This window comes from Stomoxys calcitrans, chromosome 3 (genome assembly GCF_963082655.1).
Source record: "Stomoxys calcitrans chromosome 3, idStoCalc2.1, whole genome shotgun sequence".
Classification (NCBI taxonomy): Eukaryota; Metazoa; Arthropoda; class Insecta; order Diptera; family Muscidae; genus Stomoxys; species Stomoxys calcitrans.
The window spans coordinates 124,443,758-124,469,066 of NC_081554.1; the positions used below are offsets into that span (position 1 = coordinate 124,443,758).

General features: G+C 36.2%; 1 protein-coding gene across 4 annotated transcripts in view; it reads right to left on the reverse strand.

Moving 5' to 3' along the window:
* The window catches only part of LOC106083676 (glycoprotein-N-acetylgalactosamine 3-beta-galactosyltransferase 1), a 91,183-nt gene that overhangs the window by 20,935 nt on the left and 44,939 nt on the right, over nucleotides 1–25,309 (reverse strand). For 2 of the 4 annotated variants that reach the window (XM_059365189.1, XM_059365191.1), the window contains one exon: nucleotides 7,486–7,552. The exons of the other annotated variants lie outside the window; for them this stretch is intronic. The gene's annotated coding sequence lies outside the window, so the exon portion shown is untranslated. The remainder of the gene's footprint in view (nucleotides 1–7,485; nucleotides 7,553–25,309) is intronic. 4 annotated transcript variants of the gene reach the window in all.

Here is a 25,309-nt window from a genome sequence, read left to right on the forward strand (position 1 = left end):
TTGGACCATATTTGCCACAGTTGTTGGAAGTCATGCCGAAACAGCACGAATCTTATATGCACTCCATCATGGAACGACTTTGTCAAGTTCCTTAAATGAATTTTACAAATCTATATGAACTATATATTTCTATATGCCGTAGCGCAGAGGTTAGCATGTCCGCCTATGACGCCGAACGCCTGGGTTCGAATCCTGGCGAAACCATCAGAAAAAAATTTTCAGCGGTGGTTTTCCCCGCCTAATGCTGGAGCCTTATCATTGAGCTTAAACTTGAATCGGACTGCACTCATTGATATGTGGGAAGTTTGCCCCTGTTCCTTAATGGAGTGTTCATGGGCAAAATTTGCAATATGAACTATATCAAGTTATTGACCGATGTGGACTGTACTTGTCATGGCTGTTCGAAGTCATAGAAAAATACCCCTTAAAACAAATCGAGTAATAATTGCGCTCTCGTGAGATTAAGAAAGTCAAATTGGGTGATCGGTTTCTATGGCAGGTTATGAACCGATTTGGACTAGTTGTTGAAAGTCTTACCAACACCCACATATCAAAATTTCAACCAAATCGGATAAGAATTGCGCCTTCTAGAATTTCAAGAAGTCAAAACCCAAGATCGATTAATATGGCAGCTATATCAAAACATGAACTGATTTGGCCAACTACAATCTCAACCGACCTACACTAAAAAGAAGTATTTATGCATAATTTCAAGCTACTAGCTTCTTGAAACCGGTTTATTTGGCAGTTATATTATATTATGAAACGATTGAACCATGCTTGGAACAGTTGTGTCAAGTCATAATAAAACACCTCATACAAAATTTCAGCCCAATCGGATAAGAAATGCGACGTCTAGAGTCTCAAGAAGTCAAGATGTTGATTCTCAGATCAATATTTGAATGTGTTACAAACGTAATGACGAAATTAGTATACTCCCTTCATATGGTAGAGGGTACAATTAAAGTGTTGCGCTTTGTTTGTTTGTTTGCTTGCAGGATCTCGGAGATGGGTACACCGATTTTAGCGAAATATTGTGTACACACTTATGGCAATTCAGAGACACGAACCTGGTATATCGAATACCCTGGGGAGGGTCCAACCAACAATACCCCCAAAATTTATAGGTAACGCGAGTAGGGGTATGGATGTCAAATAAAAGGCATATCGAAGTAAAGTACGAATTTAATATACATTTTTGGAGCCTAGAGCGGTACCGCCCCATCCCTAAAAACCCCCCAACAAGACGTATTTACCGCTTGCGGAAATACGGGTATCAAATGAAAAGTATTTGGAAGTATAGTACAAATGTGATATAAAAAATTTGGTCAAGGTATCTGGGGGTCCGCCCTACTCCTAAAAACCCCCCAACAGAACGGGCTTGCCGGTTGGAACAATATGGGTATCAAATAAAGCGTTTTTAGAAGTACAGTACGTTTATGATCGCCACAACCCCCAAAAAACAACGGCACGTGATAACCATGATCATCTCACGGGTTGGATCTTCGAGCTCCAATCTTTGTGGGAGCTAGCGGGCGCGTCCACAATTTGCGGAGAGTGGAATTCTCCATACAGAGTAACAGTAATTGCTGTCGCGGGCAACCGAGTGGTGAGCCTCTGTGAGAGGTAGAGCTGATGTTTTTCTCATCGATACTATCGGCAAAGTTAAATTTTTTTGAAAGTTGAACAAAATAAGCGATCCAACACTAAATGTATCTTATAAGACACATTGCTCCTATAAAGGACGTAATTTTCATCCGATTGGGGTAAAATTTTGCGCAATGATTTTTCTCATGACTTCCAACTGGCTTTACAAAATTTGGTTTTATTCGGTATGTGCATCGGTATAGCTTCTTCATAAATAGATCTCCTCGAGATCTCCTTGAGAAGTAAAAAACGCATTTCGTTTGAAATATAAGTGATGGAAAATAAGCGATGGTATCGATACTTTCGATATTTTATTTTATAAAAATATCGAGTGTTGTGATTATCGATAGTTTGCCAGCTCTAGTGAGAGTCCGGCCCGTGATACTCGATATGACAAGGCGGGTTATTGGCGTCTTTAAATAACCAATGGCTATCATGTTCCCGAGGCGATCGGACTTACGGACCGGAACGGACTTGCTCACCTATAGGAGCTTGACGGGATCGCCACCTCCACATATAAATTTGGCGACAACAACAACACCGAAAACAGATATGTCAGGCGTCACAAAATGGGCATCAAATGAATGGTCTTAGGGGGTAGATTATGAATCTGGTATATAAATTTGGGACAAAGGCTGGGGGCCGAACCCAAGAAAGCTCCCAACAAGACACGTAGATAGATCGGGTACATATGAGATTTGAATGAAATGTCTTTAACAACAGAGTATGAACCTCATATTCATATAAGGGATAAAATTTTGGGTAACTTCAATATCGCGGCAATAATAAACTCGAATAGAATAACTTTGAGTATAAATTTTATTTTATTTGCGTCCCCTCCAATGTAAATAACTGCGAATGGTCATATAGGCTGACCAGGAGAAAATGAGAAGTCCATGGGAGTGGAGTTTGAACCCAATATCCAGTTTTAGTAGCAGAGCAGAGAACTGCATAAGACCCAATATTTGGCACTCAATGGACACTTATGATAAGATATCTTTACTCGTTTGAAAGTTAGCATGCTTTTGGACAAACAGATTATTTTTTAGCATAAAAGGGTAAATACATGGCGCCCTCTATAGGCTGAATAAATATAATCGGGAGATCAGTTTTTATGGTTATGGTTATGAACCGATTTGGACCATTTTTGGCGTAGATGTTGTAATTCAAAACAAAAGAGTTCATGAAAAATTTAAGCCAAATCGGATAATAATTACACCCTCTAGAAGCTCAAGAAGTCAAGATCAGAGATCGGATTATATGGCAGCTATATCAATTTATGAAACAATTTTGACCATACTTGGCATAGTTGTTAAAAGTCATAACAAAATCTTTCATACAAAATATCAGCCGAATCGGATAGGAATTGCGCCGCCTAAAGGCTCAAGAAGCCAAAATTCAAGATCGGTTTATATGACAGCTATATAAAAACATTTATTTTCACAAATCAAATTTGTTTTCCCAAATCAAAGCAATGTGAACAATTACCGATAAACACTTGCCAATTTGTAAATTTTTGCATGTTTTTTTTAAAGCAGAATTTTGCAACCATTTGATGTGATAACCAATCAGACGACTTCAACAAGCGTCTATTTGTTAGAAAGAGGCACTTCTCACCTTTCTGAAACGACAAACCGTTGCAATTTTACAATCAGAAAACTGCGAGTTGCCCTGTGACACCACTGGGGCGATCCACATTAATGTGGATGTGAAATGCAATATCTGGGACCAAGCTTCAAAATATGTATATATTCATAAAAACAATCTATTTTCCAAAAGACTTTATAGGATGTAGCGAAGCGTACCAAGCCAGCTAGTAGGTCTATATAACTGCCATATCAAATGACCTACAACATATATGTGGATATGAAATGGACCCATACACTTGAACCTCGATTATCCGGCTCGCTAGGGACCGAGCTTAGCACGAAAAATCGAAAAACAGGGTTAATAAAGGTTTTTTGAATGTCATTCAATATGTATTTATATTGATTTCTTTCAATACCATACAGATTTCTATGATCTTATATACATATAGCGGTATAAAAATAGAGTTTTTAAATAAATATACTAAATGTTATATATAATTATTTAAAGTACTTATGAAGTGATGTTTGTTTTTGAGCGTGTATTTTTTGTTTGAATAGATTTGTTTGAATGCGATGTACATGCATTACATCTGGCTCTGAAATTTCTGGAATTCTATGGTTTCCAAAAAATCCAAAAGAACACTGCATCCTTCTATTGTTTGAGCCAATATGAGTATTTCTGGATCTTCTGATACTTCGGAATCCCCATCATTCTCGTAATCTTCGCTTTGATTTGCCATTCGTATTATGTCGGTATCAGATAGAATAGCACAGGATGCGACATCATCATCGAACTCGGTTCACTTTGAGAGGTCATCAATAGAACATCCAGGCGGTATTACAATGTCTGATTGTCGCATTTTCGTCTTCTTGGGACAGCAGGTTGTTCCACACATTGCGTAATACTTGGGGTGTTACCTTATCCTAAGATATAGCAACTGTCCACAAAGCTGTCTTAATATTCGAAGACTTGGAGAAATCATGTCTGCTGTCTGCAGCTAAAAATTATTGGACGGTAAATTTTCGGTAATCGCATTTGAGCTTTGAATTACTCCTTGATCCATAGGCTGAATTAAGCAAAGTTGCGATTCGGTGGAAGAAATTTACTGCAACGTTTTCAGATTTCAGAACATTTACATATGGGTGTGTTGGACAATTATCTAGAAGCAAAATCACCTTCCAGTTTCTATCGAAGCCAATATTCTCTTACTTCTGGCACAAACTTGTTTTTGAACCACTCGAGGAAAAGTTCTTGTATTACCCAATTCTCTTATTTGATTTATAAATTCACGGAAGGTTGGGAACATTTTTTAATGTTCTTGAATTTACACTTTTTGATCGATTTTCACTTTCAATAATTCGCGTAAGTCTTCTACAAACAGAGTGGCTTATTTATAATCAGCGAATTCTTTTTCCCCTATCACTTTAAGCCGGCGATTTCTACATAATTTTTTGAATTTTTCTAGCCAACCAGTTGAATATTTGCATTCCAAATTTATGTTTAGTTTTTCATAAAAATATATCACAACCAAATTTAATGTCAGGCAATAAAATTGTTTAATTTGAGTCAACTCATCTGAAATTGGGGTGAAACTTTCTTGACGAAACTATTCGTATTGCGTTGCGAAATCAACTTTTTTTTCTGATAACAAAGCAATGGACATAATTTTACTGTGATCTTTCCGTTCTAATTTTTCCTGAATTTAAAGAACTTTACCTACCCTTTTTTCTCCTTTGTTGTTGAATCCATTTTCGAACAAACACCTTGACCGGTCAATTTTCAATAAGCTACTGAATGTGACAGGCTCTAAATAAAACATGTAAAAGCGTGATAAATTCGGCCGGGCCAAATCTTATATACCCTCCACCATGGATCCGCATTTGTCGAGTTCTTTTCCCGGCATCTCTTCTTAGGCAAAAAAAAAGGATATAAGAAAAGATTTGCTCTGCTATTAGAGCGATATCAAGATATGGTCCGGTTTGGACCACAACTAAATTATATGTTGAAGACCTATGAAAAATGTCAGCCAATTCGAATAAGAATTGCGCCCTTTCGGGGCTCAAGGAGTAAAATAGAGAGATCGATTTATATGGGAGCTGTATCGGGCTATAGACCGATTCAGACCATAATAAACACGTATGTTGATGCTCATGAGAGAATCTGTCGTACAAAATTTCAGGCAAATCGGATAATAATTGCGACCTCTACAGGCTCAAGAAGTCAAGATCCCAGATCAGTTTATATGACAGCTATATCAGGTTATGAACCGATTTGAACCATACTTGGCACAGTTGTTGGATATCATAACAAAACACGTCGTGCCAAAATTCTTTCATATAGGATAAGAATTGCCCCCTCAAGAAGTCAAGACTCAAGATCGGTTTATATGGCAGCTATATCAAGAAGTCAAGACCCAAGATCGGTTTATATGGCAGCTATTGGGTTGCCCAAAAAGTAATTGCGGATTTTTCATATAGTCGGCGTTGACAAATTTTTTCAACGGCTTGTGACTCTGTAATTGCATTCTTTCGTCTGTCAGTTAGCAGCTGTTACTTTTAGCTTGTTTTAGAAAAAAGTGTAAAAAAGTATATTTGATTAAAGTTCATTCTAAGTTTTATTAAAAATGCATTTACTTTCTTTTAAAAAATCCGCAATTACTTTTTGGGCAACCAATATATCAGGTTATGGACCGATTTGAACCATACTTGGCACAGTTGTTGGATATCATAACAAAACACGTCGTGCCAAAATTCATTCAAATCGGATAAGAATTGCGCCCATCGGTTTATATGGCAGCCATATGAAAACATGGACCGATATGGCCCATTTACAATACCAACCGACCTACACTAATAAGAAGTATTTGTGCAAAATTTCAAGCGGCTAGCTCTACTCCTTCGGAAGTTAGCGTGCTTTCGACAGACAGACGAACGGACGGACGGACATGGCTAGATCGACATAAAATGTCACGACGATCAAAAATATATATACTTTGTGGGGTCTCAGACGAATATTTCGAGTAGTTACAAACAGAATGACGAAATTAGTATTCCCCCCATCCTATGGTGGAGGGTATAAAAACACAGGGTATGGTGGAGGGTATAAAAACACAGGTTAATAGAGGCCCGGATAATCGAACTGTATGTATTCATATAAGTATTTTTTTTCCAAAAGACTTTTTAGGGTGTTACGCTTCGCTACACCCAAGCCAGGTAGTAGGTCTATATAACTGCTAAATCGAATGACCTTTGACATTTACAGCACTCACATCCACAATGTGTGTTTAACTTATACTACTCACTGTTCCAAGTCTTCCTAATTCGGATAGAAAAAGCACCGTTGTACTATATTAGACCTATAATACAGTAAATTGAATGATTTACAGATATGACAGCTATATCCAAATATGGTCCAATCAAAACCAAGGTGTTAACACAATGAGAATGATATTACAATGTCAAAATGGATGAAGAAGCTCCAGCAAAGAAGTCTTTTAAAGGCAAACACGGTGGTACACGCAAATCAAATCAAGACCAAAAGCCCGATGGAAAGATCGAAACTTGGTGTCAGAGATTTTAGAATGATCGCAGAAGATCGAGGCGCTTGGAACGCTATTCTACGTTCGGCTAGTGGAACAAATGTTCTGGCATAGCCAATTAAAGTAAGTAAGTAAGTAAAGTAGATATTACAATCAGCTCATGTTCCACCATTTGATGTTATTTTCATAGACTTAGAAAATTATTGAAGTGGTAGCGTAATTTTAATGCTTTTCTAGTTATTGTATAAATATGTATCGTACATCCTTCGGATCCTTCACCAAAAATGAACCTGTAGCTCAGTAAAAATTAATCGCTTAAATCTTTTCCCAAGTGCTTTTTATAGTTAAAATCATTTTCGTAAAGAGCACATCAGATAATAACATTTTGCACTATAAAATCTTCTAAGACAACAAGACTTGCTTGAGATTAACCTAAAGTAACAGCTAATTTTATAATTGCCTTATGCCATCAAGAACCAGGCCTCACCTTTCGAAACAAACAAACCATATGTAGCATATTTGGGTTTATCTATTTAAACGAATACATACGGATCTAATTAGTGGAAATAAAACGATATGGAAATGGAAAAGGCACAACAAAAAACATTCCGTCAAAATTATCTTTTTTAAGGTTGGACAATAAAATAAATGTCACTTTACTAGAAATGAATTCAAACTTGTTACGATATCAGTACAAACAAAGTACTCACCTCACCCAATAAGCTAAGGTAAGACCTTAACTTTATTCATTCATTCATTTCATTTCATTTATCTTTCCTACGAAAATAAAATTAAAGCGGGTTAGAACATCAAAATTTGTATTCTTTACGATACTAAATGGAATTGTTTTCAACATTGAATAGATAAAAATAAATAATGAGTTTGTTATGTGATTTAATTGACTTGCAACTATAAACAATCCCATATTTGCACAATAGATTTTAGTATAAAGCTTTCGCTGTAAAATATTTAGACCATATCAAGTGTAACTTCCGTCACTGATTGCACTGTTCTGTTCTAAAGAAGCATGCATCAATCGAAAATGAATTCAATAAAATCACAAAAATCCTAATGTTCAGCTGTCATACTTTGTCTTGGTTTCATTCCATTCTAGTTAGTGACGTCATTTGTGACACAATTCAAACATTAACCTCAGATTCTGTTTTGGTTCATTGGCTCAAGAGAGGTTGCATGTCATCTTCAGATTGCCCTGCGACCCTTCCATTCTCTACAAATAGTACGTGACATTATCTAAAACCTATAAAGTATATATCGAGCTCTTCCCGCGATAGATAGCGATACATGATGGATACTAGAGGATGTCCTCTCAATATATCGGAGCTGTACCATGCTCCTGAAATGAAATCTGAGCGAAAATGAGTTTGGTGTAAACGCCATTAAGGGTTCTTCATATGACATTTTGCATGGCCGCGATATGTAGCTTACATCAAAATTGCACATCAATACAGTTAAACCTCGATTATCCTGGTCTCTATTAACCGTTTACATCTGTTAACTGCCACGCTGTGCTTTTGATTTTGGACCTTGATAGAGGTTCGTGGTATACCTCTAATATCCATGCTTCAATAATGCTCCCTCTATTAACCGTGCTTACCTCTATTATCCGTGCTTCAATACTGCTCCCTCTATCAACTGGGATTACCTCATTATCCGTGCATCATACACATGATTTTTTGTTGTAAAATTCTGGGAATTCCTTTTTATTTTTATTTTGAGTTAAAGTTGACTAACAGGCTCAAACAACAAAATAGAAAAAAAAGCATGTAAAGTTCTTCCAACTCAGGCAAAATAAGAGCTGATTAAAGATTACAGTAAAAGCTTGTCCATTGTTTTTTTTTATCAGAAAATACGAAGTAGGCAAACAAATTTTACACGATTTAATAAAAATAAAGGAAACCATTTTAAAATATGCCTCTAGAAGTGTATGGTATAAACAAGCTGGAAGTAGGGCAACATCTACAAAATATTGGCTTCGATAAGGAATGGTTCTAGATAAGTGTAACCCAGTTGTAAATGTTCTGATATCTGAAAAAAATTACAGTAACATTTCTTCCACCATATTGGACATGCTAAATTCAGCCTATGTGATCCATATGGTAATCCGAAGCTTCATATACCGTAAATTAATCGACCAAAAAAGATATATTTATTACCCGATTTGAAATTTGGGACAGTAAGTTGTGTTAGAACTCTAAATATTCTTGTTCAATGCGGCCCGTATCGATCCAGATTTGAATATTGCTACCTATAGACCGATCTCTCGATTTAAGGTCTTGGGCGCATTAAAGACGTATTTAGGACAGTGAGTTGTATTAGGACTCTCGACGTCCTTGTTTAATTTGGCCTAGTTCGGTCCCGATTTGGGATTTTAAAAATAGCTGCCTTATAGACCGATCTATCGGTTTAAGGTCTTGGCGCATTTAGTGTCCCATTTCGCTGAAATTTTGGATAGCGGGCCCGAACAATATGGCCCAGATCGGCCCAAACCCCAAAATCGAAAATTGGCGAAATTCTTCTGTTACTGTGAAATTGGTAAAGATACTTAATATATTTTAATACCCTCCACCATATGATGGGGGGTATACTAATTTCGTCATTCTGTTTGTAACTACTCGAAATATTCGTCTGAGAACCCATTAAGTATATATATGTCCGTCCGTCTGTCTGTCGAAAGCACGCTAACTTCCGAAGGAGTAAAGCTAGCCGCTTGAAATTTTGCCCAAATACTTCTTATTAGTGTAGGTTGGTTGGTATAGTAAATAGGACATACCGGTCCATGTTTTGATTTAGCTGCCATATAAACCGATCTTGGGTCTTGACTTCTTGAGCCTCTAGAGTGCGCAATTCTTATCCGATTGGGATGAAATTTTGCACTACATGTTTTGTTATTATTTCCAACAAATGTGCCAAGTATGGTTCATAACCTGATATAGCTGCCATATAAACCGATCTTGGGTCTTGGCTTCTTGAGCCTCTAGAGTGCGCAATTCTTATCCGATTGGTATGAAATTTTGCACGACGTGTTTTGTTACGATATTCAATAACTGTGCCAAATATGGTTCAAATCGGTTCGTAACCTGATATAGCTGTCATATAAACCGATCTTGGGTCTTGACTTCTTGAGTCTCTAGAGTGCGCAATTCTTATCCGATTGGTATGAAATTTTGCACGTAGTATTTTGTTATGATATCCAACAACTGTGCCAAGTATGGTTCAAATCGGTTCATAACCTGATATAGCTGTCATTTAAACAGATCTGGGGACTTGACTTCTTGACCTTCTAGAGGGCGCAATTCCTATCCGATTTGGCTGAAATTTTGCAAGACGTATTTTATTCTTACTTTCAACAATTGTGTCACATAAGGTTCAAATCGGTTCATAACCTGATATAGCTGCCATATAAACCGATCTGAGATCTTGACTTCTTGAGCCTCTAGAGGTCGCAATTATTATCCGATTTGCATAAAATTGTGTACGACGGATTCTCTCATGAGCATCAACATACGTGTTTATTATGGTCTGAATCGGTCTATAGCCCGATACAGCTCCCATATAAATCGATCTCTCTATTTTACTTCTTGAGCCCCCAAAGGGCGCAATTCTTATTCGAATTGGCTGACATTTTACACAGGTCTCCAACATATAATTTAATTGTAGTCCAAACCGGACCATATCTTGATATCGCTCTAATAGCAGAGAAAATCTATTCTTATATCCTTTTTTGCCTAAGAAGAAATGCAGGGAAAAGAACTCGAGAAATGCGATCCATGGTGGAGGGCATATAAGGTTCGGCCCGGCCGAACTTAGCACGCTTTTACTTGTTGTTGTGGTCGCTATTGCAGTGCAGGAACTGACCCATTGGCGGTGACATTTGCTCTTAAAGTCAAAGCGAAATTTTGCACTGATTGCCAATACACTATTTATAGGCCTAATCTAACCCTTCAAACAAAGTGTGGTTGTCTTATGAATATCTTTTGGCTGTTGTATAAATGGCTTCGAACGTTAGACAATGGCAACGGCTCTTGCTGCAGCTCCGTGTGTCCAGTGTCGAATTCCAGCCGTTCGGATCTCTGATCATTGAGCTCGTCTCGAAAGAGAAACAATATAAAAAAATTGTGATATTAAATATTCTTCGCCCTAACAGGCCAAAATAAGAACTCGAGAATACAAATTCGGCAGAATCCGGCCGAGTTTCGAACCTGGCCGCACGGTGCAACAGCGTTTAAAACAATCACAAAAATTTTATCTTTTGAAAAAATTACATTGCGATTCGGTCTTTAAAAAAAATGCACTAACCCATTAACGACGAAAAATGCCCAAGAATATAGCTGCCTTAGAAAAATTCTAGCTCGAGTTAGGAAAGAGGTATCGTAATGAAATTTAGATTTACGTTAAAGTGGACGACTAAAACTAGCAACAACAATTTTTTCCTTCATGTTTTCGAGGTCCGGTGTATGGGTTAAAATTTTGTCTTTAAAAATGTCTATTGAAATTTGTATACAGAAAAATGTTTAGAAAAATGTTGTTTGGTACAGTTGAACATAATAAAACGACTTTTATGTAAAATGTAGTGAAGCACAATTCAAAATTTTTTGAAATTTTCGTTTTAAAAATAATCTCTAGGTTAAGTTGTCTTCAGAGAGATTTTCGCTGAAATATTGTCCTTAAAAAAATTCATTAAAATTTAGTCTTTAGAAAAATTTTTATTGAAATTACTTTTTCACAAAAATTTTGTCTTTTTTTAAGAAATTTTGTCGTAATAAAAACAATTTCGAGGGGGTCCGGCCCGAGCTGAAGTTGTGTCATTAGAGAATATTACGCTGAAATTTTGTCTTTAGAAAAATTTCATTAAAAGTTTGTTTTAACTATGTATATTATTATAATTTTGTCCTTAACAAATTTATGAATATGGACATTATAAATATTAAATTTTGTCATTTTAAAAAATGTTACTGACATTTTTTGTTTAGAATAAATTTAATTTAAAATTTTTTCTTTAGACGAGGTGGTTGGCTGCCATTTATACCGATCTCCCGATTTAAGGTTTAAGGCCCATGAAAGGTGAATTAATTAATTACCGAGTATGTATATAACACAAAAAAACGTGCTAAGTTCGGCCGAGAAGAATCTTGGGAACCCATCACCAAGGAATCTGCTAAAAATTTACAAAAAATAAGTTTAGTTGAATGGCATAATTTTACTCTACGTACAAAATTTTTAACAAACCAGGCAATAATTAATACAATATTTCTTCCAAACCATGCATTAATTATAGCTTCTCTATCTATAACCTCCATCCTTTGGTGGTGGGTACAAAAATTAATTAGTGTTTGGTTTTTTATTTGTGGTTATGTAAGCGGGGCCCCCACTCCCCTAAACCTCTTCCAAAATGGGAATATAAGCCGATCATTGCAATAAGGGGTTAAAATGAACGGTATTTGGGAGAAGACTACGAATATAAAAATAAAACTTGTGTCCACGTATCTAGGAGGCAATCTACCCCTGAAATTACCCCAAATAGGTTAACTGAACGACGATGACAATGCACAGTGGACGAAATGGCCAAACTAGCTGTATAGATGGCTTAAGTTTGGTAGGAACGCTTAGTGGTATGTAAGCTATCTTAAAGGCAAAAATTGCCCAGATACACGCAAAAAATAATTCGTTTCACATAAAGGACATTTTCGCCAAGTAGACTTCTTTTCAAAAAAACGTTGAGCTTTGTTTATGATAAAGGTACTTGTTTTTACGATTAATTCGTGCAAGAATTTGTGACAAGTATTAAGTTTTTTACCCTGACAATCACTTTTTTATTGATATGTAGAAAATCTTTTTCGGAATTTCAACTAGTTTTTCTTTATCTATTAATTAATTTGACGTGAACTTTATGTATGTTTATTCTTTTTTGTTTTTTTAATAGAATGTGCTTATGGAAAAAAATGCCAAGTTCAATTTAATGTTGAAACATAATTCAAACTCAAATTTTACCAATTATATGCACACACAATTTGATGCACAAGTCTATTAAAGGCCTTTCATTTTTGCACAACTCCATTATGTTTTGTATGAATTATGCTATAAATAAATTAAAAATTACTTATTTGAGTTGCTGTTTTCGCACATTGAAATATCTACTTTGGGATGGACATGTCTCTATCGCGTACATATTACCAAAAGATGTATGTGCCCTAGAAATTCTTGTCTAGCAGTCATGTGTCTGTTGCTCTAATGATTTTTAGCATAAGACATACCACCATTTTTTCAGAAAAAAATGTTGTTTGTGATAATAAGAGTGTTCGCGTACTTAAAAAATTGTGCAAATTGTTGCTGGAAGTGGGTCGCATACATCATTTGCTAACAGAAGTACTACTTCGCCGTAGACTTCTGTTACTAACACTCCGCTTGGATACACTTTTTCTTAGTGGTAGGCAACGCCTCATAGTTTGGGTATGTGCATTTCGAGCCTTCGTGCCGGATAGAAATAAGAGAGTTTAGTATTATATCGATCAATATAAAAGTGCTTCGTGGGGAGAACTTATTATGGTCCGTCTGACACCAACTTCAATATACATTAATTTTTGTGGCAATATTTTACTTTGAGTTTAACAACGATATTGTGGTATCGTTTCATTTTTCTTCTCTACAGTATAAGCTTTATAGAGAGAGAGAATGTTCTTAAATTATTGTGGATTTGAAAATGGTTGCGGGTAGAATATGATGATGGCTCTTTTTCTAGCCTCAACCATTTATGGAAATGTCTGGTGCAATTAAATCTTTATTTATTCATTTAAGAAGTCTGTTTATTTATCTTCAAAAATCGTTAAATCTTCGTACAATTTTTCCACATTTCCTTAAATTTTACTCTAAACATTCGATATATTTTTGATATAGGGAAATATTTTCCTTTTATTATTTATTAATCTTGACCACACAACATAAGATGTATCAAAATTACACATGTTCTCCTTTTTAACATAATTTATGTTTGAAAGCTCACAGCTAGTTTCGGAGCCTATGGTTTGTTGGCAATCTAGAATATCGAAGAACATAACCATTTCTAAGACGAAAATTGAATTATGACACGCTAGACTTGTCGTTTCGTTCACAGTGCAATGTGGTAAATAATGATAGACATTTTTAAGTAGAGAAAAAACCTTTTGAAACTTCTTTAACAAGTGCGAACCTAGCAACATTACAAAAAATACTAAGTACTTACTATGTATGATACATAGTAAGTAAGTAATCATATATTTCGCGTGGTTTAATGAAGACGCAGCGAAGCGGGCCGGTTTAAGCAAGTTTCTTAATTTAAAGCCAATATCTCATATAGTTATAAACTGCCATCAACTGTAATGTGTGTTCAAGAAACTTGGTTTGAAAGAAATGTTCTGGACTTGTATACCTGTAAGCAATAATGTACACGGCTGTCGAAGTGCTGTGTATTCAGGAACATCGACGTAGAGTGCTGCACAAAAAAATGTTCAGCTGTAAAGAGGAGACCCCTTATCATTGAGCTTTAAAACTTGAATCGGACTGTACTCATAGATATGTGATAAGTTTGGCCCTGTTCCTTTGTGGAATGTTCATGAGCAAAATTTGCATTTCCATATTAGAAAATAAACAAAAACAAGAAAAATCGTCCTAAGTTCGACGGGACTGAATCTCACATACCCACCACCATGGATCACATTTGTCAATCTTTGCGCGGAATTTCTTTATAGGCAAACAAAATATAATGAATAAGAATTGCCATACTATTGGAGCAATGTCAGATTATAAATCTATTCTGGCCATACTTGGCTTGGATTTTAAAGGCCATTGTAGATCCCATTGTGCAAAATTTCAGAATTACGCCCTCGAGAGGCTCAAGAAGCAAAATCAGAAGATCGGTCCATTCTTATTTTACTTTAATTGTCTATGAGAGAACATTTGTTCCACTAGCCGAACGTAGAATAGATTTCCAAACGCCTCGATCTTCTGAGCCCATTTTAAAATCTCTGACAACAAGTTTCTTGATCTTTCCGTCGGGCTTTTGGTCTTCCCGGATTGCGTGTACCAACGTGTTTGCCTTTAAAGACTTCTTTGCTGGAGCTTCTTCATCCATTCTGACAACATGACCTAGCCAACGCAGCCGTTGTATTTTGATGAGTGTAACTATGCTATCGTCGTCATACAGCTCGTGGTTCATACGTCCCCTATATTATCCATTAACGCAAACTGGTCTATATATTTTACGAAGAATCTTTCACTCCTAGCACTGTCCATCTGCTTTCACAAGTACCCATGCCTCTGAACTATATAACAACACGGGTAGTATCAGTGTCTTGTATAGTGTAATCTTCGACTGTCGAGAGGTGGCCTTGTTTCTAAACTGCTTACTTAGTCCAAAGTAGCATCTGTTTGCCATTATTATTCTCCGCTTTATCTCAAAACTGGTATCATTTGTTTCGGTTACGGCGGTGCCGAGATAGATAAAGTTACTAATTATCTCAAAGCGGTTCCCAACTTTCTCCATTTTCTTTATGTACTCGGCTGTACAAGGCGTTTTGGGAGTTGAAACCATTCACTTCGTTTTCTCTCCATTTACTGCCAGACCCATTTTCATTGCCTCTCTTTCGATACTTTCAAAGGCTGCAGTTACTACTTCCGGTGACCGACCTATGATGTCGATATCGTCGGCATAGGCGAGTAGCATGTGTTCTCTTGTAATTGGTGTACCATATCTATTCACATCTGCATCTCGTATAATCTTCTCCAGTAGGATATTGAAGAGATCACACGATAAGCGGTCTCCTTGTTTGAAACCTCATTTGGTATTAAATGGTTCGGAGAGATTCTTTCCTATTCTTACTGAGGACCGCGTATCAGCAAGTGTCATCCTGCAGAGTCTTATTAATTTTACAGGGATACCAAACTCAGACATGGCTTAAAATACCTTTGAACGTAAAGGGGTATCGAAAGCGGCTTTGTTGTCAACAAAGAGATTATAGGTGTTGATTTGTCCTCCTCGGGTCTTTTCCAGGATTTGGCGCAGTGTGAATATCTGGTCCAGGGTGGATTTGCCAGGTCTAAAGCCGCATTGATTGATTATCTCATTGACTTTAGGTTTTAATCTTTCACACAGTAAGCTCGAGAGTATTTTGTATAGACTTATTCCTCTGTAGTTGGCACATTCCGTCTTGTCACCTTTCTTGTGTACGGGACATAGTATGCTGAAGTTCCAATCATCGGGTATGCACCCAGATTGCACAGATAAGCTGATGCATACGCCTTATCAGCGTGTCGCCTCCGGTCTTAAATAGTTCAGCGGCTTCTGCTGTTTTGTTGTTCTTCAGTCGGGTCACAACTACTTGGACCTCATTCTGACTAGGAGATAAACATTCTATACCATCATCATTGATTGAGACCGGTCTATATGGGAACTATATCAGATTATGGACCTATGCAGACCATATTTGGCAAGTTTGTTCGAAGTCATGTATACGGTGATTGTGCCAAATCTTAGCAAAATCAGATAAGTATTATGTCCACTAGAAGCTCAATAATTAAAATTGGAAGATTGGGTTATATGGAAGCTATATCAGGTTTAAGACCGATTTTAATCATACTTGGCACGTAAGTTGGAAGTAATTGGAGAAGTCATTGCGCAAAATTTCGGCAAAGATAAGAATTGCGTGCTTTACAGGCTCAAGAAGTAAATTCTTGAGATCGGTTTATATGCACTCAACCAAATTAATTATTCAAAACAGCAAAATGTTTTTGCTAAAACAGCAGTTTTTGTCTGATGAAAATGGAAAAGCATACATTACTTCTGTTGGAATAAACATAAGGCTGTTGTTGTATTAACTAATATTTTGGGTCAGCAAAATTAGCAGAAAAAATCTGCTGTTTAAAAATCTCCTGAAAAAAATTTTATGCTATTTTTTTGTGTTTTTTTTTTTGTTTTTGTTACTGTAAAGAAGCTACAAGATCCATCCATTAATTGATACTGAATGGATGGATAATACAGCAGTATACTGTAGCAATACGAGAAATACTGCTACAATAGCAGAAAAATTAATTACTAATATTCAGCAGACAGTGTTTGCTATTTTCAGCAAACTTTTTGCTGTGAGTGTGGGAGCTATATCTAAATATGATACCGATACGGATACGGCATTTACAATCCTAACCGACCTATACTTATAGGAAGTATTTGTGCAAAATTTCAAGCTCCTTCAACTCCTTCGAAAGCTAGTATGCTCTCAATAGACAGACAGACGGACGGACATGGCTAGATCGACTTAAAATGTCAATACGATCAAGAATATATAGACTTTTATAATTTTACGCATAAAATTGCCAACTACTTGTTTTTGCATTTTGCATGATATTTGTTTGTGTCTTCATATGTTCTTACTTTTGTGCAGTACTGTATATACATAAAGATTAAGTATTTACTTGAGCTTTGCGAAAGTGATCATTTTGTAGAAACAATTGTAATATCGTTGGCTGAGCAGAAACCCAATGGATCATCATTAATGCTCAAGACCTTTTATAGGTCCCAAAAATGCAGCGCTAATAATGTAACGCCCTATATTATAGTTGCCATGAGACGAGCCATGAATTTGGCTTTGGATTTGTTGTTAGTCGAAGAATGACACACCTTGTCTCCAGGTTTACCCCGGTGGATGAGAGACTAGCCATAATCCGCATAAAGGCCAAATTCTTCAACATCAGCCTTATTTGCGCCCATGCCCCGACGGAATACAAGGACGAACAGATCAAGGATATTTTCTGCGAACGCCTAGAAAGAAAATTTGACCGCTGTCCTACCCATGATATTATAATCATTCTGGGAGATTTTAATGCGAAAATAGGGAAGGAAAATATATTTTGCCTAACAGACGGAAAATTTTCCCTACACCAAGAAATTTCCGATAAAGGATTGAGGCTAATATACATCGCCGAGGCAAAGTACATGGTAGCACCAGATTCCAACATTGAAGGATTCACACGGACACATGGTTCTCACCCGATCCAAACACCTTGTTGCAGCAAAGGCGAAAAATGTACGATCTGTGGAAAGCTGGACATTGAAAAGCTGCTAACACAACAGATGGATAACAAAGATATTCACACTACGCTAAATCCTTGAAAAGACCCGAGAAGGACAAATCAACACCTATCATCTCTTTGTTGACTACAAAGCCATACACGTTCAAAGGAATTTCAAGTCATGTCTGAGGTTGGTATCCCTGCAAAATTAATAAGACTCTGCAGGATGACACTTGCTGATAAATGTTCCTTAGTAAGAAAAGGAAAGAATCTCTCCGAACCATTCAATACCAAACGAGGTTTGATACAAGGATACAGCTTATCTTGTGGTCTCTTTAATTTCCTGTTGGAGAAGATTATACGAGATGCAGGTGTGAATAGATATGGCACACTACTCACAAGAGAACACATGCTACTTGCCTATGCCGGCGACTTCAATGTCATAGGTCGGTCACCGGAAGTTGTAACTGCAGCCTTTCAAAGAATCGAGAGAATCAGTGAAAATGGATCTGGCAGTAAGTGGAGATAAAACGAAATGGATGGCATCAACTCCCAAAACGCCTTGTACAACCGATCAAATAAAGAAAATGGAGAAAGTTGGGAACCGCAACTTTGAGACATTCAAAAACGAATGACACCAGTTTTGAAATAAAGCGAAGAATAATACTAGCAAACAGATGCTACTTTGGAGGCAATTTAGAAACAAGCCCACCTCTCGTCAGACGAAGATTACACTATACAAGACACTGATACTACCCGTATTGTAATATGGTTCCGAGGCATGGGTACTTGTAAAAGCAGATAAGGCAATGCATGGAGTGTTTGAGAGAAATATTTTCTTCAATAAATCGATTGTAGGGCACGCTATGTGTTTGTGGAACCTTGCTTCTGAAACCACATGACGACCAGGTCATTATCTTCGCATTCAGGTTAAAAATAATAAGTGAACATGGTGCGGTAGCGGTGTCCATTCACGGAAGCATCACGATTTGCATCGTCGACAAAGAAATATGGCCCAATAACGCAGCTGGCATGCAAACCGCACCAGACAGTTACTTTGGTGGATGAAGTGCTGATTCGTGAAGCACATGTGGATATTCACCTGAATAATAACATATGTTCTGCTTATTGACAAACTCATTAAGCCAAAAATGAGCTTCGTCACTGAAGATGATTTTGCTCTTAAAATAGCGGACACCGATTCCGAATTTCGGTGCTAAATTTTGATGATTTGCCGACGTAGTTCGTTCTTATACTTTACCATGATGAAAATCTTGAGTTTGATGATTAGTGTAAGAATGCGTTCACAAAAAAAATTCAAAGTTGTCAAGTGTCTATTGGAAAATCCTTCATAATGTTTAATATGTATATATATATATATATATGTATATTTATTTTTGATTATCTTGTTTATTCTAAATGAATAAACATGCTGCAGATGGCCTTTATAATGCCAATAGGCGTTGAGGCACTTAGAAATTTTAATTTTAATATATGTTTATAGAAATTAATAATAATATAAAAAATTTCGTATAAATGAATTCTGTGTGACTCTCCACGTAGCTTCTGAATTTCATAGAAATTGGTTCAGATTCGGATATAGCTCCCATATATATGTATTGCCCAAATTTTCACTTCTAGAGCGTTTATCTGCGTATTTATCAACCGATCATTTTCAAATTTTTCACATCAATGATTTCCACTACCACAATGTGTCCATACATTTCACACATACATGTCCATCGAAATAGGCTATGATTTAGATATAGCTAAAATATATACATATATTCAGTTGAATCTCGATTATTCAGGCTTATATTAATCGGTTACATTAATCGGTTAACCGGCATGCTGTGCCTTTGGTTTTGGACTTCTATAATCCGTGGTTTACCTCTACAAACTCTTTTGGGAATGACTTTTGGGAATCCCCTTTCTTTTTTTTTTCTTTTTTTGGAGTTAAAGTTGAGTGTCAAATGGCATTCAGTCTGCGCTTGAAGAAAGGTACCATGGCATGATCCAATGTTGGTCTCAAAGGGGCGTGATTCTACCATTATACAGGTCACTAATTAGAGAATAGATGGAAACATATAATCTTTTTGGAGCTTAGCGGACGGATGAGAAATTTATAGCACAATCTAAATCATAATCAAAGCCTATTGGTTACAGCTGGTCAAAGAGTGCTCATATATGCATATGTTCATCCGATTTCTGTACTGGAGGTTTGGTTATCCACCTGAAAACCTCTACCAAAGTTCAATCATTCGGAATTGGATATAGCGTCCATATTCCCAATTTCCCCCTTAACCTTTCGTTACACGTGGGATATATGTATGTAGTTCAAATATGTACTGATCGGCAGATTTGCGGTTGCGGACCAATAAAAGCCTGTTTTTGGAACAGAATTGTCTTTGACCTTTAGACATCAGTGCGGGATCGGGTCAGATCGGACTATTTTTAGGTAAAGCTGCTATATAAGCCGATTCGCTGAATTAACTTCTTGAGTTCACAAAGGGTGCATTTTGTACAGAAATTTTACGAAATTTGTAAATATGAATTTGTGCGAACTTAGTGTATTTTAACTTATTTGCCTGGACAGCAAATTCACATTATACCGTTCGCAACTTATTCATCTGTTCCTTGGTTTATCAGGACCCATATAAAATGGCAAATTCAGTGGATGAGAGTATCAGTTCTTGATTAATTGATGACAACTTCGATATCAATGCATACTGAAAGGTAGGTATAATAGGTACCGAATTTGCTTTCAATGTAGAGTACTATATTGCGTAGGTCTTTAATAGATCGGCATTTCTTGTAGGTATAAATATGTATGTAATGTAGTCAGATACACTGCAGTTTTTAGAATCCAAGTATGTTGTCAATGTTTCGGCTACGTATATAGTATACCAGATCGATCGTACTATCCTAAAATCACTTTTCATACTATTCGAAGAGCATTCGTCCGTGCGATGAATAAAACAATCTTCTCGAAGATTTTTATTCCGTAGGAGTAGCGAAATCATTGGACAATCCAGTGCCTGTGCGGATTTTAACAACTCTTCGCGACGACTATCTTACAACTCATTGCATAATAATCGTTCGTATGGGAGGCCACCGTAGCGCGACCCATGTATATTTTTCAATTTGCATACGTCGTGAAACAATCTTCTAGGACATAATTGGTTAATCCTACGGAAGTTTTAGCCACTCTTCGCGGCTATTATTAGTTTTAGCAACGCTTCGCTACGATTATACCGCAGCTCATTGCGATATTTGTTTGTTTAAAAATCGCCTGTGTTAACTTTTCACGATTTGTTTTTATTTTTATGTCTAGTGCTTATAGGACTTGAATTGAATTATGTTATTTTATGCTTTTTTGTGATTGGACAACTTCCAAACAAAATTCTTACTTGATTTATTTGACGATTGATACTATGTATGACGAATAATCCGAAAATTTTTTATAGTTTTTTCGGAATTGTCAGGATTTCGATGAACATACTTATCTTGATTTGCATTTTTAGATCTTGTTATTCGTTCGGGCGAGTAATGCTAAACTCTTATTTTATCTTATTTTAAAAATCTTCTTAAACACTCATTTATTACTTGCCCACAAGATTCTTCCGCGATTCTAATTCATTCCAACACTCTTTTGATTTACACAATAGAAACAAATATGGATAATTTGCGGAACACTCTTCCTCCTCACGACGGGGAAATCGTCTTCGTCTCTTAGACAAGCTCGTCCGCGATCAAAACCATCATCGCGGAATTCGCGTATTATTTGGTGATCGAAAATGTTTGCAGGGTAGTATCATTGCATCAGATATTCCCTGATATGCCATTGTATTCCGTTTTATGCTTGGGATCACTAGCATATCCACAATGGCTTAAATTTCTTCATCGCCTTTCCTAAGTCGTTCACCAGCGTCTTGAGTTGTGTATATATACAAATGTATAGCAACTTATTATTCTTACTGATCTTAGATTCATTAAAGTTTATTTTGAACCTAAGTAAGTAATTTATTTAATACTATCTCACTTTTCGTCTGTATGACATTATTTGACATATATTTAAGCTTCTTAAACTAATTTATATTCGATTTTTGAAACAATTCACTTGTAAAAAATTCAAACTTGAACACTAAATTTTTCGTAGAATATTCATCGTCTTTTTTTTTTGTCAAACTTAACTCCGTTTTATCAGATTTTTACGCACCATATTCACTTTCATAACAAAACTGGTGGCTGATTGTTCACAATGCCTCTGCTTAATTGAATATCGTATTCCATATTATGTGGTCATGAATAGTTGATGGCCACAGATAGCACTCTATCACAACTAATTCCAGACATGATCCCTCATTTAGGTTTATGCCTAATCAAATAATGAAGGTGTTTTTTTTTTTGTTACTTTTTTATCGCAGAAGTGCAAACAAAGGAATATAATTTGTTTTTGCCTTACGCAAAACAAGTTTAAACAAAAAATATGAATAAAAACCTACAGCTAGAGAAGAGTGTTACTTATAATGGTATGCAAACGGATGTAGTATTCGAAATAACTCCATGTTGAACTATAAATACTTTCAGTCGGTTTTTCCAGAGCCCATTGAGTCGTACACTAACAGTTCGAGACTTTCCAGTAGTCCGAATGGGAAAAAATTATTCGACTGCCATTAAAACTAAAAGTATAGAATTTTACCACGAGCATGATACAAGTTATGAGTTTGTAAAAAATCATAAGTTGTGAATGAGCAATCTTTTTCTACGAAATAACAAATTACAATCCATCAAACAGACGGACAGATATAGATAAGTGTCTTCATGGGGTCGGAAATAGATATTTCGAAATGTTTTAAATGAAAAACAAAACGAAATGAATATACCTTTCTTCAGTGGAATGTTCATATGCAAATTTGGATTGCATATGTTGACCTGATGGGTATATACTTTATTTGGTAAATAATGATATCTTTTTACCTCGTATCACGAAATTAATTGATCCAATTAATTTTTTTATATGATAATATCAATCGCAGATTCAGAAAACATTGATTAAAAAAAAGTTAATTAAAAAAAATGCAGATACAATTAAAAAATGATTGAAAATTTATTGATCTAATGGTTAAAATTTTCAATTAATCCAACAAAAAATATAATGGAAATTTCCGAAGTATTCAATTAATTTTTTAATTGATTAATTAAAAATATATTTGAAAATATTAAAAAAATGCAATTGCCATATTAAAACTTTTGCCGGAAAGCGAGATGTATAAAGCGCACCCTCGGTTTATATTTAATATGGTTCACATACGTTAAACTCCTGGAACACGAATTTGAGGTTTATGTTTGGATTCATGATAACTCCTTAGAAACAAACACCTACGGGGTTTCTTCCAAAAATGCAGCGGAAAATATTCTTTCTCGAATTATAAAAGGAAGAGTAGCGAGGCAAATTTAAGTCTAGCTACACTCTAAAAATTTTTTGGTAGAAATTGCAAAGAAAAATTAATTTTTTCTTGATTTTTAATCAAGTGTTTAAAGTAAACAAATAAACGTGAAATTTGATCAAAAATCAAAGATATTGGAGATTCAAACATGCAGTAGTGCAAAAAAACATAATGTACCTATAATTAAACACAAACTTTACAAGAAAAGGAAGAACAATAATACGCATGGCGACGCCCAGTTGCTTTTTTCGTGATACTGAGCAGACGGCACTTTGTTTATCTGTAAAATTTTTTACATTATAAAGTAAAAAAAAGGCTTAAATATTATGCATATTTGCAATAAAATTCTGCTTAATTCATATTAACATAAAGCAACCACAACAAAATCAAAAGTTTTCAATATGTGGAAATTGGATAAAATTGGATATAACAGAAGCCCACATACCTGAAAATTCTTACGATCTCATTATCAAACAAATAAAAACGTGCTAAGTTCGGCCGGGCCGAATCTTATATAGCCTCCACCATGGATCGCATTTGTCGAGTTCTATGCGCGGTTTCTCTTTTTAGGAATTGAATAAGAACTATTATGCTATTGGAGCTATATCAAGTTATAGTCCGATTCGGACCATAAATAAATGCCGAACATTGTAGAATTCATTGTGTAATATTTCAGTTCATTCGGATAATAATTGCGCCTTGTAGGAGCTCAAGAAGCAAAATCGGGAGATAGGTTTATGTGGGAGCTGCATCAAGCTATTGACCTTCGACACGTATGTTGGAGGTCATGAGAGAAGCCGTTGAAAAAAATTTCTGTCAAATCGGATGAGAATTGCGCCCTCTAGAGGCTCAAGAAGTCAAAATCCCAGATAGGTTTATATGGCAGCTATATCAAAACATGGACATATTTGGCCCATTTATAATCCCAAACGACCCACACTAATAAAAAGTATTTGTGCAAAATTTCAAGCGGCTAGCTTTACTACTTCGAAAGTTAGCGTGCTTTCGACAGACAAACGGACGGACGGACATGGCTAGATCGATTTAAAATGACATGACGATCAAGAATATATATACTTTATGCGACCTTAGACGCATATTTCGATGTGTTACAAACGGAATGACAAAATTAGTATACCCCCATCCTACGATGGAGGGTATTACAGAAACAAGTAAAAACGTGCTAAGTTCGGCCGGGCCGAATCTTATATACCCTCCACCATGGATCGCATTTGTCGAGTTCTTCTCCCGGCATCTCTTCTTAGGCAAAAAAAAAGGATATAAGAAAAGATTTGCTCTGTTATTAGAGCGATATTAAAATATGGTCCGGTTTGGACCACAATTAAATTATATTTGTGTTGGAGACCTGTGTTAAATGTCAGCCAATTCGAATAAGAATTGCGCTCTTTGTGGGCTCAAGAAGTAAAATAGAGAGATCGATTTATATGGGAGCTGTATCGGGCTATAGACCGATTCAGACCATGATAAACACGTATGTTAATGGTTATGAGAGAATCCGTCGTACAAAATTTCATCCCAATCGGATAAGAATTGCGCACTCTAGAGGCTCAAGAAGTCAAGACCCCAGATCGGTTTATATGACAGCTATATCAGGTTATGGACCGATTTGAACCATATTTTGCACAGTTGTTGGATATCATAACAAAATACAACGTGCCAAAATTCATTCAAGTTGGATAAGAATTGCGCCCCTTTAGAGGCTCAAGAAGTCAAGACCCAAGATCGGTTTTTTGACAGCTAAATAAGGTTATGGACCGATTTGAACCATGCTTCTCACAGTTGTTGGATATCATAACAAATCACGACGTGCAAAATTTCATTCCAATTGGATAAGAATTGCGCACTCTAGAGGCTCAAGAAGTCAAGACCCAAGATCGGTTTATATGGCAGCTATATCAGGTTATGGACCGATTTGAACCATACTTGGCACAGTTGTTGGATATAATAACGAAACACGTCGTGCAAAATTTCATTCCAATCGGATAAGAATTGCGCACTCTAGAGG